The 15,243-nt window shown below is 43.1% G+C and overlaps 1 pseudogene across 1 annotated transcript; it reads left to right on the top strand.

Moving 5' to 3' along the window:
* Nucleotides 1-1,249: 1,249 nt before the first annotated feature.
* Nucleotides 1,250-9,644, top strand: LOC126962728 (uncharacterized; annotated as a pseudogene). The gene has a single exon (XR_007728789.1). The product of XR_007728789.1 is annotated as an uncharacterized LOC126962728 (transcript).
* The last annotated feature ends 5,599 nt before the right edge of the window (nucleotides 9,645-15,243 follow it).

The raw sequence follows: 15,243 nt of genomic DNA on the forward strand, positions 1-15,243 counted from the left end.
GTTGCAAAATTTTTAGAAAAGCACAGATCTAAAGCCCAAGCCTGCTAAATGATTCACATGAAGGCAGAGCCTGAGGCCAAGTTTAAGTGCTGATTTTACTAGGAGGTACAATTCCAGGGTTTTAAGGGCGAAAGGAAAGGCGAAGGCAGGCAAAAATACAAGGTGGTACATTATTGAGCTGAAAACAACTTCACATGCAAGGACAGCTTCCAGACAAACCATGTAGAACCAGCATACCTTGGGACTGTGTGGATGGCAGGGAAAGGAGTTTCTATGCTGGCTACTTCATTCTTTCTGTGCCCTTTGGGGAAAGTATGCCTCACGGGGCTCTAACTCTCCCAGTCTTCTGAGGGCAGCACCTGATCCCTCCAGGTTAACTGCTAGGGAAGAGCATTCTGTTCCTTCAAATTTCTCACCTGAGTCTGAGAACATCCTATCATCACAGCCTCTGTGTCAGGGAGGCAGTGCTGAAGCATGACCCTCATCTGGGGGAGGCTGTCGGGAGATGGCACTGGAGGCCAGGCCTCTACCCTAAGCAACAGTTGCAGGCCGGCGTGGAGGTGGACGGTGGGACCGAGTAAATCCGGGGAGGCACATCAACCGGGTCTGGTAGGGCATAGCCTTCTTGGACATAAGCCATTCCTGCTGCTGGTGTTCACTGCTTCTCAATTCAGAAACAGCACGGATTTAGCTCTCAGATTTTGTAAACGGTGATTTTCTCCCTTATTCCTCAACGATCACCTAGCCACGACCTTCTTTAACTCTTCCCCCCACCCCCCAACTTTTGAGGAAATGATTTTTCTTATAATTTGAATGTTAATAAACCGCACCCATTTAGAAACTACGGTTTGATGATCTTGGGCAACTGTATACGTCATGTTGACGCCACTCCTATCAAGATATGAAATTGTCCCACCACAGCCCCAAAGTTCCCCCGCTCCTGTGCATTCCATTCTGTCCAGTTCCACTCCTTTGTAACTGCTTTGCATCGCTACCGTTGCTTCTTCTAGAATGTCTTATAAATGGCATCAGGCCGACCATAGCTTTTTTGGGTTCTTCCCCCCACACAGCATCGTGTTTTTCAGCTCCACCCACGTGGTTTCGGGTATTAATCCTATGGTAGGACAAGCTAGACGCTGGAGAACTCATTATGCGCCGTTAGGTAATTTTAACCCGCATCATCTCATTTCTATTGTCACAATAGAAGAAACTGAGGCGCGCCCGGCGTGTGGGCGTGGGAGGGAGCACCCGGGCTGAAGGCCGACTTAAGCCGGTCAGTCGGCCTGGACCTGCTAGCACCAGCTGTCAAGCCTGAGGGGACAGACGGGACCTGGCGTCAACGAGAGGCACCGGCTCGGGCAGACGCACAGCCCAGGAAGCAGGCGCGTCGAAAGCTCCACGCCCAAGCCCAGGCAGAGGGCTCGGCGGGCGCGAGGCTGAGGGCCCAAGAGGCCGGGGCTGCTATCCCCTCGCCACCAGGACGGCCTCCGGGTCTCCCTGCCCCACCAGAGAGGCCCGCGGCGGCTACTCCGAGGCGCAAGGGCAAGGCCGCAGCGGGCAGCGATGGACCACATGCAGACAACACACTACGCGGACAGACGGGAGCCACCGCGGCGTCTCCGGAGGCGCAGTTCTATAAAGGCGCGCTGAGCCGCATCACGCTGCGCGTTTCCTTCCGCGCGGGGCCGGTGCTACTTCCCTCGCGACCAGGCCGCCGGGCCCGGAGGAGCAGAGACGTCGGCAAGGCAGCAACCGCTCGCAGCGGCTTTTCGCCTGCTTCCTCCGCTCGCTCTAGAGGGCACAGCGAGGCGCGGGGCTCAGCATGCCGCTTCCCCGCCACGGAGGTGGGCGCCGCGCTCCGGCCTGCTCTAAAGAACCGAGCAGGAAGAGCGGTCTCTGGTTTCTGTGGTATCTGGGGACAGTTTCCCGGCGCGAGGGAAACAAAGATGCTGGCGTGGAGCGGCCTGCCCGTCGCTATTGTCTGGCTGCCTGTCAGGGAGCAGCCGCTTTCGCTTTCTTCTGCCGAACGGAACGTGGTGACTCGGGGGCCGCGGAGCGCCCTCGAGGCAGCTTTGTCTGCGGAAAAGGAGCGCGGCGGGCGGCCTATCGGAATGGTCACCGCCCGCTTTCCGCGGGAGGCGCGCCAGGGACCGCGGGGCGATTTCTCCGCCTTAGCGAAAGAAAGGAGAAGCCGGGATTTGTGGCCGCTCCGTCTTCGTTCCGATTTGAGCTCTGGCGTCGGCGGGAGGGGACAGTGCTGTCCGCGCGCACCCCCTCCGTCGCCGTCAGGGTCGTGCTCTTTAGGTTTCCTGCGGTTTTTCTGCTGCTTTGAGAAGTGTCTGGGACCAAGTTCTCACAACATCGTCTTCTCCTCTCGCAAATAATCGTTTTACGATGTTTGTTCTGCTGAATCCACCGGGCGCCTCAGACACGGGCCCTGACGGCACCACCGGCCTGAGGGAGGCGGGAGGGCTGTGGGGCTGCAAGCTGGTTTGGGGATCCCATAATCTTAGAATTTTAATGCAGAGCCAGTGGAAGCGCCTGGTCAGAGAAGCGGGAGGCAACTGAACCTAAGGAAGGGGCTTGGAGTCAGCAGTGAAGCTCTATTGTTTATTTTAGTTTTGTTTTCATAGATTCAGGAGGTAGAAGTGCAGCTTTGTTACTTCCAGGTATTGCAGAGCGGTGAAGTCTGGGCTTTCAGTGCTGCCCCCACCCAAATAGTGTCCTTTGGACCCATTAGGTCATTTCTCATCCCTCAGGGTGACTGCTATTTAAAAGGCATCTATTGTTAGAGCAGGCAAGCTGCAAGGGCAAAAAACGAAACAAAAAACAAAACAGAGTTGGGGGGAGCATAGAGTATATATATATTTTTTTGACAGCGGCGCAATAAAGTTTGGATTTAGAGCTTTTTGTTACTGCCCATCTCCTGTTTTATTTCTCTTTGTAGCATTTATAACCTCCTGGTATGATAACGCATTTTACACGTTTATTGGCTTCTCTGCCCACTTGATTTTTATCTCCTTTTGGAGAGCAGGAAATTTTTTTCTTCCCTGGAGCCTAGCACGGTACCTAGCAGTGTACTGGGGGCTTTGTAAATATTTGCTGAATCAGTGGATAAAAAAGAAACAGGGCACATTATCTAAAGTTATTGTGAGACAAGCATAAAACCAAAAGGCGAATGATGCAAGGCAAAGTTATCTCTTTGAACCTGCTCTTTGTGTTTTGGAGCAGTAATACATTAGGACTAGCTAAGAAGGAGTCACGCCAGCATTCCATTTTCCAAATAAGAAAGTGAAACAAGTGAGCTCTCACTTCTGGGATGCTTTCCACTTCATTAGAGGGATTGGTTCTCTGAGGTCAACCCATCAAAAATTTATGAGTATAATGGAAGCCATTTATTACTGTTCCTCTGTTACCCTCAGACATATTCTCATTTCCAGCAGCAGGGAGTTAGGGTGGCATGCCTCGTGAGCAAAACATGGGGCTTGGGGACATTCAGAACACCTACAAGATGGTGGTGTACATAGTGCTTGGAGACATATCTGGGGAGTGTTTCAGATGAAAATTGGCCACATCCTCCTATTATCTGTTTCAAAAATGGCCCCACAGGTTGCACATTTATAAGTGGTGGATTTGTTTTGAGGGAAGTGAGAGGGAGGAGTACACTTTGTTTTGGAGTGAAGGGGATCAGGGTAGCCAGCTCCTCTGAGAAACTACCCCAGTCTCAATCTCCATTCCTTTGGAACTTTTTGTTAGGAAAAGGCCACATATTGCCTGGGAAAATTTATAACACCTGTCACGGTACAGTTGGAAAGCTCTAAATAAAAAACAAGTTAAAAATTTCGTGTATTCCTCAGTCACCCAGTAATTATAGCATCCTGGTACACAAAACTGGAGGTATCCTTGGAGGTCATTTATTTTTTCAACAAGTACACTGTATTTATTGAACATTTTTCATGTGCTAGGCATTGTTCTAGATGCTGTAGATACAGCAGTGAACAAAACACAAAAATCCCCTCTTTCATATTGTTCCACTCCCAGGGCCCTTTCATCCTTTCAATATGTTGTTTTCCTTATTTTAGCATTTGCCACAACCACCTTCTTTGCTAGTTGGTTCCCTTTCTTCACTAATTTTTTAAAAACTCATTTCTTCAATCCCTCAACTCATCTGAGATACGAACATACCAAAAATATATGATGAAATACAATTTAAAAGTCAGATCCTTTTTTAAAAAAACTTTTAACCAGAACGAATCCACTTCTAAAATTTTCTTTTTTATGCCTGTAATATTTAAAAAGCCTAAAAATGATCTTGCTGTTTCTTCAGTTGACTGTTGTGTAAGTGAAAATTACTTCCCAAATCCTACTACTAGCTATTATAATCAAATCAGCTTTCACTCTTCCATGAGAATATTTCCTTCACAAGACTTTGGTTGACCATAACCAATTTTATAGTAATATACAACAAAAAATGTGGAGAATAGCAAAATTAAACACATTTTTTTTGAAAAATAGAGGTTTCTTTTCCAGGATTTTTTTTTAAAGAGTAAATAATGTTAGCTTGGAGGCTTAGAATGTAAATGTATGACGGGATTCTAGTGCACAGCACAGCCCCATAAGGAATATTCAAACCTAATTTATCTTAGTTGTATTATCTCTGACTCTCTTCCACCGGTTTTCTCTAAACTTATTTCCTGTCATTCAGTCTAAAATGCTCACTGCCTCAAATGTTCCCTGAAGACTATGGCTTAACTATAATTCTTCCCCTTCCACATTTCACATTTAAATGTGTTTTATTTCAGACTTGCTTAAACATTCTTGTGAACTATCCCTACTTCCCTGCTTATCCTCTTCAGCCTAAACCGAGGAAGCATGCTGAGCTCCTCACTTCTCTCCCCCAGGTTGCTCAAGCCTAGGAATCACAGCCAGATTACTTAAAATGCTAGTGATTCTCAATGCTGGTGGACATACTAGAATCACTTAGGAGACTTTAAAAATACTGGTTTCCTGGCCTACCCCTGACCAAATAAATTAGCATCTATGGCATTGGAGTCCTAACACTGATATTTTTATAAAGCTTCCCAGGATATTCTAATGAACAGCCAGTTTGACAAACTGCAGCAGGCAGCCCAAGTATCTGTCCTCGGCAGTGATTCTCAAACTTCAGTGTTTCAGCATTGCCTGAAAGGCTTGTTACAACACAGATTGCTAGACCCTACCCGCTGAGTTAATGATTCAGTAGATTTAGGGTAGAGCCCCCAAATTAGCATTTCAAACAAGTTCACAGGTGATGCTGATGCTGCTGGTTCAGGGATCATTTTTTGAGATCCTCTGTTCTCAGACCAACAGAAACAAAGACATGCAAGAAAAAAATGAGAGAAAAAATTGGAAAGATTTTATTTGGGATTTCAAACAAAGCTTTGAAGCAGTTATAAAGGTGCAAATTAGAAATGAGCTTCTTTACCTTTATTTTATGGTTTAGTGTGATTTTTAAATTTAAAATTGTATTTGGGAAAAGAGGACTACCATAATTTTATGTTGGGGTAGTTTCTAGAAGTCTTAGGCCCTGTGCATTTTTTTTTTCATATAAACTTCATCTTTCACCCTCCATGAGAATGTTTCGCCCAGATTTTGCCTGACCATAACGAGTCTTACAGTAGCCCACAACAAAACATTTGTGGAGAATAGCAACATAAAACACACACACGAGTGAGAGTGGAAGAGAGAGATCTCACTTCCAGCAAAAATGCATAAGGCAGAAATAGTGTTTATCTTGTTTTCCTGGTGATAGGCAAACCTCATCTTGCATGTTCAAGCCTGTGACAGAGAACTTGACACATGAAGGGCATGCAGATATCATTGCAGAAAACTTGTCCGAGTTATGGAAATAGAGAGTACTTTGCTTTTGACTAATTTTCCCATCCGTTTTTGCAGTTTATGCTCCCTCTACCAGCTCATGAGATTACATGGAGAAAGTCAGGTGCAGGAAGCTTTCAAACTTGCCTAGAACCTTACAGCTCATTAGGTATAAAATGAGAGTTCTTGGCTCCCAAACTCTTTATCCTTTTGTCTAGAACATGCTGTAATTCAAATGCCAGAACACTGGATCTGAAGGGAAGAGAGAAAAGATTTTATACTCTTCAACCCTGTAAAGTGAAATGGAAGAAAAACACGCTCAGTTTTCAAGTTCATGAAACAGTTACAAGAATTTGAATGCACTTTATGACACCTGAGGGAGGAAAAATAGGAAAAGGAAAGAAAGAGAAGTAGAAAAGATTTCAGGGAAAACAACTGTATAGTTAGCTAATAGTCTTAGGGCCGGAAAGAGATTCTGTTGGACCTTAAGGAAGACAGGATAGAAGACTCATCATTTTAGCTTTGGTTCTTACGAGCCACCCAAAAATTTAGTGGCTTAAAACAAGAGCATTTTATTGCTGAAAATTCTTTGGGTTAGGAATTCAGGCGGGGGTCAGGGAGGATGGCTTTTTATCTGTTCCATGTGGTCTTGATTAGGGGTATCTCAAGGGGCTGGAGGATCCAAGTTTGGCCTAATCCACAAGTCTGGACCTTGGTTCTCCTCCATGTGCCTCCCTCTCATTCCACATGGTCTTGAGTGATTCAGTAGTCTAGCTCAGGCATTTTTACATGGCAATGGTTTACCAAGGGGTAGAAGGAATCACAGAGCATTACTTTCATTGTATTCTGTTGGTCAAAGCAAGTCAGAGGGCCATTCTGGATTCAAAGAACTGGAAAATAGATTCTACCCTTGATGGGTGGATGGTACAGGCACATTACAAAAGGAATGTGGTTAGGCTAAGTAAAAGAAGCCAGACACAAAAAAGCACATATATTATGCTATTTATATGAAATTCTAGATAAGGCAAACTATAGTGACAGAAAGCAGATCACTGGTGGCCTGAGGCTAGAGGATGGGGATTGCCAGCAAAAGGGTATGAGGGAGCTTTTTGGCATGATAGAAGTGTTTTGTACCTTGATTGTGGCAGTATATATACAAATGTATATGTTTGTCAAAATGTATGCATTTTATTGCAGTTCTTTAGGTAAAGCATACCTTTAAAAAAAAGGTACGAAATAGGAGGTAGGAAGGATTGTCAGGACCACCATCAGAAATGATCTACCACACATAAAAAGTTAGATCTGAAGGGACCTTAAATGATCCTGTGGTCCAATGTCTTCATTCTACAGATAAGGAAAGTGAGGCTCAGAAAGTGGACCTTGCCAAAGGATACTCTGCTAGTTTGTGATAAAAGCAGGATTGGAATCCAGACTCCTGACCACAGTCTTCCTGTCACTCCTTCCACATCCTCAACAGGATCAGGGAAAAGGATGCCTGGCCTGTGTCCCACTGAAACACAGAATTTCCAGGGGTCAGTACAAACAGTCAAGAACAGAGATTTCTGTGCTCTGTTCCTAGTTCTGAGAGACTATGGACACATTCCTGTAACTATTCCATGAGTCAGTGTCTACAATAAAAGTGAATGGAACAATGTTTAGAAACAGAATAGAAAACCATGGGAAAAAAAGAGCACCTATGCCACACATCTGTGGCCGGCAGTGCCATCTTGGGTGTCCTAGGAGGGTATTGATGGGAAAAGACAAGGAGGGATCTGGAACGATTGAAATGTTGTTATTTATGTAGATTTTACTAAATTAATAAACCCACCTTTCAGACTTGTAAGGTGAGAATTATTGCTAGCTTTTGTAATGTGCTCTATAGAGTAAGATAGAGTTGAAATAATAAATAGTATAGCAACCCATAGTAAAATGCAATGTTAGTATTTAGGGAATTTGAAAAAGTGAATACAGTTTACTCTCTTTTTAGTGTACTTTCTTCACTCAGAAAAAATGACTTTGAACCTTGTCCAAAGTCTCAGACATTTATCAGATGTATTTAATTCCTTTGGATGCCAAAGATGCTTTTTAAAAAATGTCTACAACAGATGTTAAAATGCTGTCAGCTGAATGATTTGCTGCTGGGACATCAGAGAGTAATACCCTGCTGATCTGTGGCAATTACCTAGAGAACAATGGACTTGAACTTTGGATGGAATCTGAAATTTTTTCTAACACAAAGTCATATTTGAAAAATGAATGATTCAGCAGGGAAAGTTTTTTTCAAGAGAACATTGCTCTGATACATTTCTGAAGATTGGGTTTTTCTTCATTTTCGTTTTGGTTGTTGTTACTTCCTCATTTTTCTAATACCTATATCTTAAAAACGATTATATAATAAGCATTTTATTAAATGAGGGCTGGGACACTGATTTGCATCTTAGAGTTGTGGCTTTTGTCTCATAGTTGCAGGCTGGGAGGAGTCTGCTCCTTCACAAACATGAAATGCAGTTGCAGAATAACTCTACTACCAAGTGGAAAGTGGTGCAATTATGGAAATAATTCAAGCCTAAAATATCTACTCTTATTTGGATAACCCCAGCTGGCTACCGTTAGCTTTGGTACCGAACGGATTCCCCTTGCTTTAAGTTGGATTAAAGAGGGAAAAACAATGTGGAATGTAAAGAAATCAGTTTAGGGCTCTCTTAGAGTTTAACCTCAGCAATCCTACAAAATTTAGCTTAGTCTGGGCCCAAATATTTCAATTAAAGACCTTTAAAAAAGCGATATTTCCACTCTCGGGGCTGCCATTTTTTGAAATATCTGGACTACCCAACATGTGATATTATTCATTACCCATGCAGACTTTTTACTTAGGTAAATGCACATTTTGCCAGTTTTGTTTTTTTTTTTCCAATCAACATTGGCAATCAGGTACAGGTCACCAGTACTACCTTAGGGCCTCAGGAGCCCAGCACGAAATGAGACTCACGACAGAGACAACCCAAAATTTCTAGGTCTCCTACATCCCTGCTGGGCTGGCTCCCACTTCCCACCATCACTACTATTCCTGTGGCACTAATGGTTTTAGTCACCTCCTATTTGCCACATTGGTGAGGAAGGGATTCTTACCCTAAGGTTATGCTGTTGGCCAGACACACAGCACCTGACACTGGACACTTGGGATTGACAGCAGCTTATTAGTCACATATACTCATAGCCAGGGGGAGAGGGATAGGGCACACAAGAGCAAATGAAGGTTGTCCTCGGGAACTGAATGAATAAGCAGGGGCTTGGGAGGCAGGCTTTGTGGTAACAAGAGGGTGGGATGCCCCCTGCTTCCTATAGGATGATGTGATTGGCTTGTTTCAATTCCATGGGCTGGCAGGGAACGGAAACCCAACGCTCAGGGATAAGCAGGAACAGCACCTGATGAGGAGGGTAGATTGGCTAGGGGACCTTATCTGCAGAAACAGAGAGGGAAGAAGACTTTCAATTAGGCCATTTGAGGCCGGCCCTCTCGGTTTTCCCCAGATGACAAGTAATACTGCTCCTTACTTTTAGGTCTGACACCACAATAGCAAAGTCAGGACATTATTTCTAGACCACCATCTACTATGCCCTCTTATAACTGGGAGGAAAAAAAAGAGATGGAGTGTGGCGAAGGATGCAGGCCAAACGCTTTTAGTAAATACTTTTAATTTGTCAAAAAAACAAATGTTTACAGAATATCTTGATGTGCCATCACTAGAGTAGGCACAGGGACTTAGAGAGGAGTGGACCACAATCTTATTTGAAGGAGTCACGTGGAGGAGATGGGGAGGGCACAAGTAGATGATTATAATACAGAGTGATGGATGTGGGAATTGGGATTTGCACATGTGCAGTGAGAGCACGGTGATGGGAGCATTTATCCAGCAAGGTGAAAGGTCACAGGGATAAGGGACAGTGGCCCCTGAGCTGGCCTCGAAGGATGAGTAGGAGTTTGCCAACTGGAGAAGGAGAGAAATGGGAGCATCATCTCAGGAAGCAACCAGTAGTTGGGAGCATTGTTCCAGGAGGGCTGTTCCAGGAGCTTTCTACTCCTCTCACTGCTCCCGCCCCACCACCCTGCATTTCCCTTTGGTCCTTCTGTTTCCCCCAGGTATCTTCTCATATTTGCAGAATCAGATTCTTTCCTCATATTGTTCAGGGTCATTGCTGTTGGGGGTGGAGGTGATGGGAGCAGGAGCAGGGAAAATGAGAGAAGTGTGCTGCGGGGGCTGAGGAAATAACAAGAATGAACTTTACTCACCTGACCATCTTACCAAAGGCTGCCTTTGAGTGCATGTGTAAAACTTGCCAGTCACTGGATATACCAAAGACCCCAGTCCTGGAACAGGCCAGCTGGGCTCTGTCCGAAGCTCTGTTATGGAGTACTCAGATTCCCTGACCACTCATCTGCTGTCATTCTCTGCTGCTCTTGGAATCCTCTCCATACACTGCTCCTCCTCCCCTTGAACGAGATGATCAACTCTTTCTAAAAGCCTTAAACTTCTCTAGAGACTGAGGAGGCAGGAACCAAAGAGTTTAAGCTCTTTTCATCCAGTCCAGGGGCACTGCCGTCAATGTTTCTACTTAGATCAGTGAGCTGTATTTATTTTCTTACATGATTTTCTGCCTTCACATGTGCTGATCCCTTGGACTGGAAATTGCCTGCACTTCCTCTCTTCCTCTCTCCCTATGTTCTCATCTGGAAAACTCCTACCCATTATTTTTCAAAGCCTAATTCAAAATCACTTCTTCAGTGAAGGCTCCCTTGACTCCCTCAGGCAAGCTAGTTGCTACCTCTCAGGGCTCTTTTAGCAGCTATTTTAAACTTCAAACACATTGATTATAATTCTGTTTGCATGCATTTCCTTCACTCATCTAAGCTTCTGAGGCATTTTTGTTTTTATAGCAACCCACAGTAACAGACACATAGTAGGTATTCAGTAAAAGTTGAATGAATGAAAGGAGATAAAAGCCAAAGAAAAAACCCTTAAAAATCTTACATATATATAAAACTTCCAACGATCAGTTTGCAGAAAATAGACTGCAGAGAAAGATGTTAAACACTACCCCAAAATGCAATCAGCAGAACCCGAAGAGGGGAAATTCTTTAGGACAAACAACCTAGTTTTCTGAAAAATAAATTACAAAGAGGGAAGAGAGAGAGATGGAAGATGGCCTCTAATTAAAAAGAGACTTAGAAGACATAACAATCAATTGCAAAGCATGTACTTTATTTGGATCTAATTTTTAAGAAATTAAATTATGACATTATGAGACAATGAGAAATTTAAACATTGACTGGATATTTGATAACATGAAGGACTATTAGTTATTTTAAGCATGATGATGATGTTATACTTATTTTGACAGGAGAGTAGCCATATTTCAGTGTTAAGTAATGAAATGTTTACAGGTGAAATGATACAATATCTAGAATTTGCTTCAAAATAATAAGGGAGGGAGGAAATGGACAACAGTGTGAATGAGGCAAGGTTGGCTTTGGGATTGGTGGTTGTTGCAGCTGAGTGATGGGCATACAAAGAGTCACTATATAAATATTGTTATGTGTGCTTGAAATTTTTCTTGTGTTGTTTAAAAACAAAAAATAATCATTTTCTGATAGTATTTTAATAACAGAGTTAAAATGATTACTCCTCACCTCAATGTGAAAAAGTTTTTAAGTTGAACGTATGGTTATCTGCAATTTTAAAAATGTATTTATATATGTGCTAAAATATTCCCCAAAGGGACATAATTTAGAAAAATACGAGTAAATCCAATTAGGAACATCTGTTTTTCAAAGTGATATCTATATAATAATATATCAACTAGCAAGCTACTTTATTTTATTATTTTACTGATTGCAGGTTGTTCTTAGGTGCAAAGCAAATTTGGAAAAATAGTTTCTAAGCACCATCACCAACAATGTCAGCAATAAGTAGATTTTGAAGTTTGTTCACTTCCACAAAGTCCAAAGTTCTGTAAGTTAAACAGTGGGTTTCCAAGGGTTCTTATCAGTGTGGTTAAACAAGGTATGCTGATACTGACATGGGCAGTGCTTTTGGGGGGGGGAAAAAAAAAGCTTCGTTGAATCACTTTACACAACATGGGTTACTTAGAAAGAATATTAAATGTTTTATCATTTGTATTTTCAATTTAACATTACTTTTTTTATGATAAATATTTTCCCAAACCTAAAGATTGTGTGTCAAAACTTGTTTTTCTTTTTTAGACTTGTCCAGTAGAGTCTGAGGATGTGGGCTCAGTACCCTGCCTCCCCTACCCCCAAGAGTATGAATGTTCTGAGTCCCTTAGTCCTTGTAATTGATGGTTGTCATTAAATGTGTGTTTAGTTGAAATAGTAATGTCATATGTAAACGTTTTAAGTTTTTAGATTAATTAAAAATATTTCTTAGTTCTAAATATATCTGAATTTTTCAGGTGTATGTCTACGTGTATGTTGCTGTATAACTGGGAAGCAGGTGTAGAAGGTTAAGACCCAACCTTTATTGAATGGCTATTCTGTCAGCTAATGTGCTAAGTGCTTTTCAGGTGTTGCTTCATTTAACCTTCCTGACACACAGTCATGAAGAATTTTACTATTTCCAATTTGTACGAAATATTAAAGAAGGGCTCAGAGAAAATAAGACACTTGCCCAAGGTCACACAGCTTGTAAGCAGGGGGAGCAGGGAGTTGGATGCCTATTACCCTGGTTTATACCATTTCCCCCCTTGTACTCTGATTAATCATTTTCTCCTCAAGACTGTGAACACCTCACTCCTCCCCCTTTTTTTTGTTTTTGTTTTTTTAAAAAAAGAGATGGGGCCTTGCTTTGTTATTCATGCTGGAGTGCAGTGGCACTAGCACAGCTCACTGCTGCCTCAAATTCCTAGGCTCAAGCAATCCTCCCACCTCAGCCTCCCAAGTAGCTGGTACTACAGGTGTGTGCCACCACACCCAGCTAATTTTAAAAAATTTTTTTTGGCCGGGCGCGGTGGCTCACGCCTGTAATCCCAGCACTTTGGGAGGCCGAGGCGGTCGGATCACAAGGTCGAGATCATCCTGGCTAACACGGTGAAACTCCGTCTCTACTAAAAATAGAAAAATTAGCTGGGTGTGATGGCGGGCGCCTGTAGTCCTAGCTACTCGGGAGGCTGAGTCAGGAGAATGGCGTGAACCCGGGAGGCGGAGCTTGCAGCGAGCCGAGATCGCGCCACTGCACTCCAGCCTGGGTGACAGAGCGACACGCCGTCTCAAAAAAAATAAAATAAAATAAAAAATATTTTTTTGTAAAGAGATTGGGTTTTGCCATCTAGTCCAGGCTAGTCTTGAACTCCTGGGCTCAAGAGATCTTTCTGCCTCTCAGCCTTCCCAAGTGCTGTGATCACAGATGCGAGCCTGTGTGAACCCTTAAAGAGCAGCCTTCCATTAATCTTTGGGGATTTCACAACTCCTTAACTAAAGTGGATATTTAATAAATATTTGTTAGAAAATCTCAGCAAATCATTCAAGTGTCAGCTCAGGACAGGAGTTGAAAGCTCTTTGCCAGCATATTTTAAACTCACTTTTGGGACTGACCATATGTGATTATTGAATAACCATTTAAGAAAAATGTTTGAGAACACATTTGCAGGCTTCAAACTACATAAAGAAACGGGAGAAAAGGAATGATGCCAAAGACTGGGGTCAAGGTTAAAAAAAATGAGATTTAAATTTGGAAAATGATAAATTAACCAGAAAAGTTTATGTATTCGGGGTTTTACTATGTGATCTTGCTGCAGAACAAGTGGAGAAACTAACAACCCATGGAAGAAAATTCATATAATACTGGGATCAAGTCAAAACACCTGATGGTTTTAGAGGACAGAATTTTCAGAGAGAAAAACACAACCAGATGACTCTCTGCACCCCTTCCCCAGGCCATGGGTGCCTGCCTGATTCCTATAGTAATGAAGGAACGTTTTCCTGATGTGACCATATTCATGGTGTCAGTGCAATCTCAGCAGAGATGACGCTCCCCACTCAAGCTGCCATGTGACTTGACAGGTGAGACGTTAAGTAATAGCTAAAAATATTATCTGCCATTTGTTGCATGCCCAATATATGCCAGTGGCACTAATAAGTGTTTTACATAAGTTATCTAATCCTTCCAGAACCAAACGAAGAAACTGAGGCTTAGAGAAGTTGGGATTTTGCAGCTAAAAGATCTTTCTCTTGGACTCTAAAGCCCAGGCATATTCTGGCAGGGATTATGGTAGCTGAGGGTGACTAGTAGTGTTAGGAAGGTGAATTTTTGTTTAACAAGCCCCAATGACAAAAGTTTGTAAGCATTTAGACTGTTTCTGAGGAGCCATGCTCTAGAAATATCTAGAGACAACTAAGAAGGTGACAGGCCAAGGAGTTGGAGGATTGCTGGCCCAAGACCCCCAAGGACCTCTTTAGCAGAAACTCAGCATTTAGAAGCCAGGGTAAAAAGCCAAAGGTAAACTAACTTTAAGATGTCTGAATTTTCAATAAAGGAAACACTTCTAGGGAGGTGTTGAGTAGGTGAGATCATTGGGAATTTGCCCTGTTGTTTCTGGCACCTGCTTCTGTGTGTCTGGACTTTGTAGCACCTCCTGGCCTCAGTTCCTCCCTATTCTAGTTTGACATGCCCAGCCTGGCTTCCAGAGTCACCCCTCCAAAGCATTGAGGTTACTGTAAGCTCTTTAAGGGCAGAGGCTTGGTTACTGACAAGATTCCAGTATGGGAGCTGCTCAGTAAATATCTATGAATTGTTCCAGGGATCACCAAGTTCCTGTTGTCAAGAGAGAACCCTGGGCAAGAACCAGGGCCATGTTCTTTCCTGGTCTTCTTTTCCCTACTGCCTAAGGAGCTCAGCCATGGAACGTGGAAAAGCTATGGAGACAGTAACTCTGTGGTCATGCCAGTCAGGTCCTTTTCTCACTTTTATTGCAGACTGAAAGACTGTCCTGTCCTGAGGACAGGCTTAGCATTTTCCAGTATCATGATATGTAATGTCTATTTTTTATTTTCTTAAAATGTTCGGTGGGAGAGTGTCTACAGTGAAAAAGGTATATAATATCAAAGGCTGGTGAGGATGTGGAGCAACTGGAATGACTACACTCAGCTGATAGAAGGGAAAAGTAGTACAACCACTTTGGAAACCTGGGAGAATCTGCTAAAGCTGAACATGTATATACCCCAAAGCCCAGCAATTCCACTCCCAGGTGTATAGCCAACGGAGAGATGTACACATGTACTAGAATGTTCATAGCAACACTATTCATATTAACCTCAAACTGGAAACAATAAGTTCATCTATAGTAGAATGAATAAATTGTGGCATATTTATA

Source organism: Macaca thibetana, chromosome 9 (assembly GCF_024542745.1).
Source record: "Macaca thibetana thibetana isolate TM-01 chromosome 9, ASM2454274v1, whole genome shotgun sequence".
NCBI classification, from domain to species: Eukaryota; Metazoa; Chordata; class Mammalia; order Primates; family Cercopithecidae; genus Macaca; species Macaca thibetana.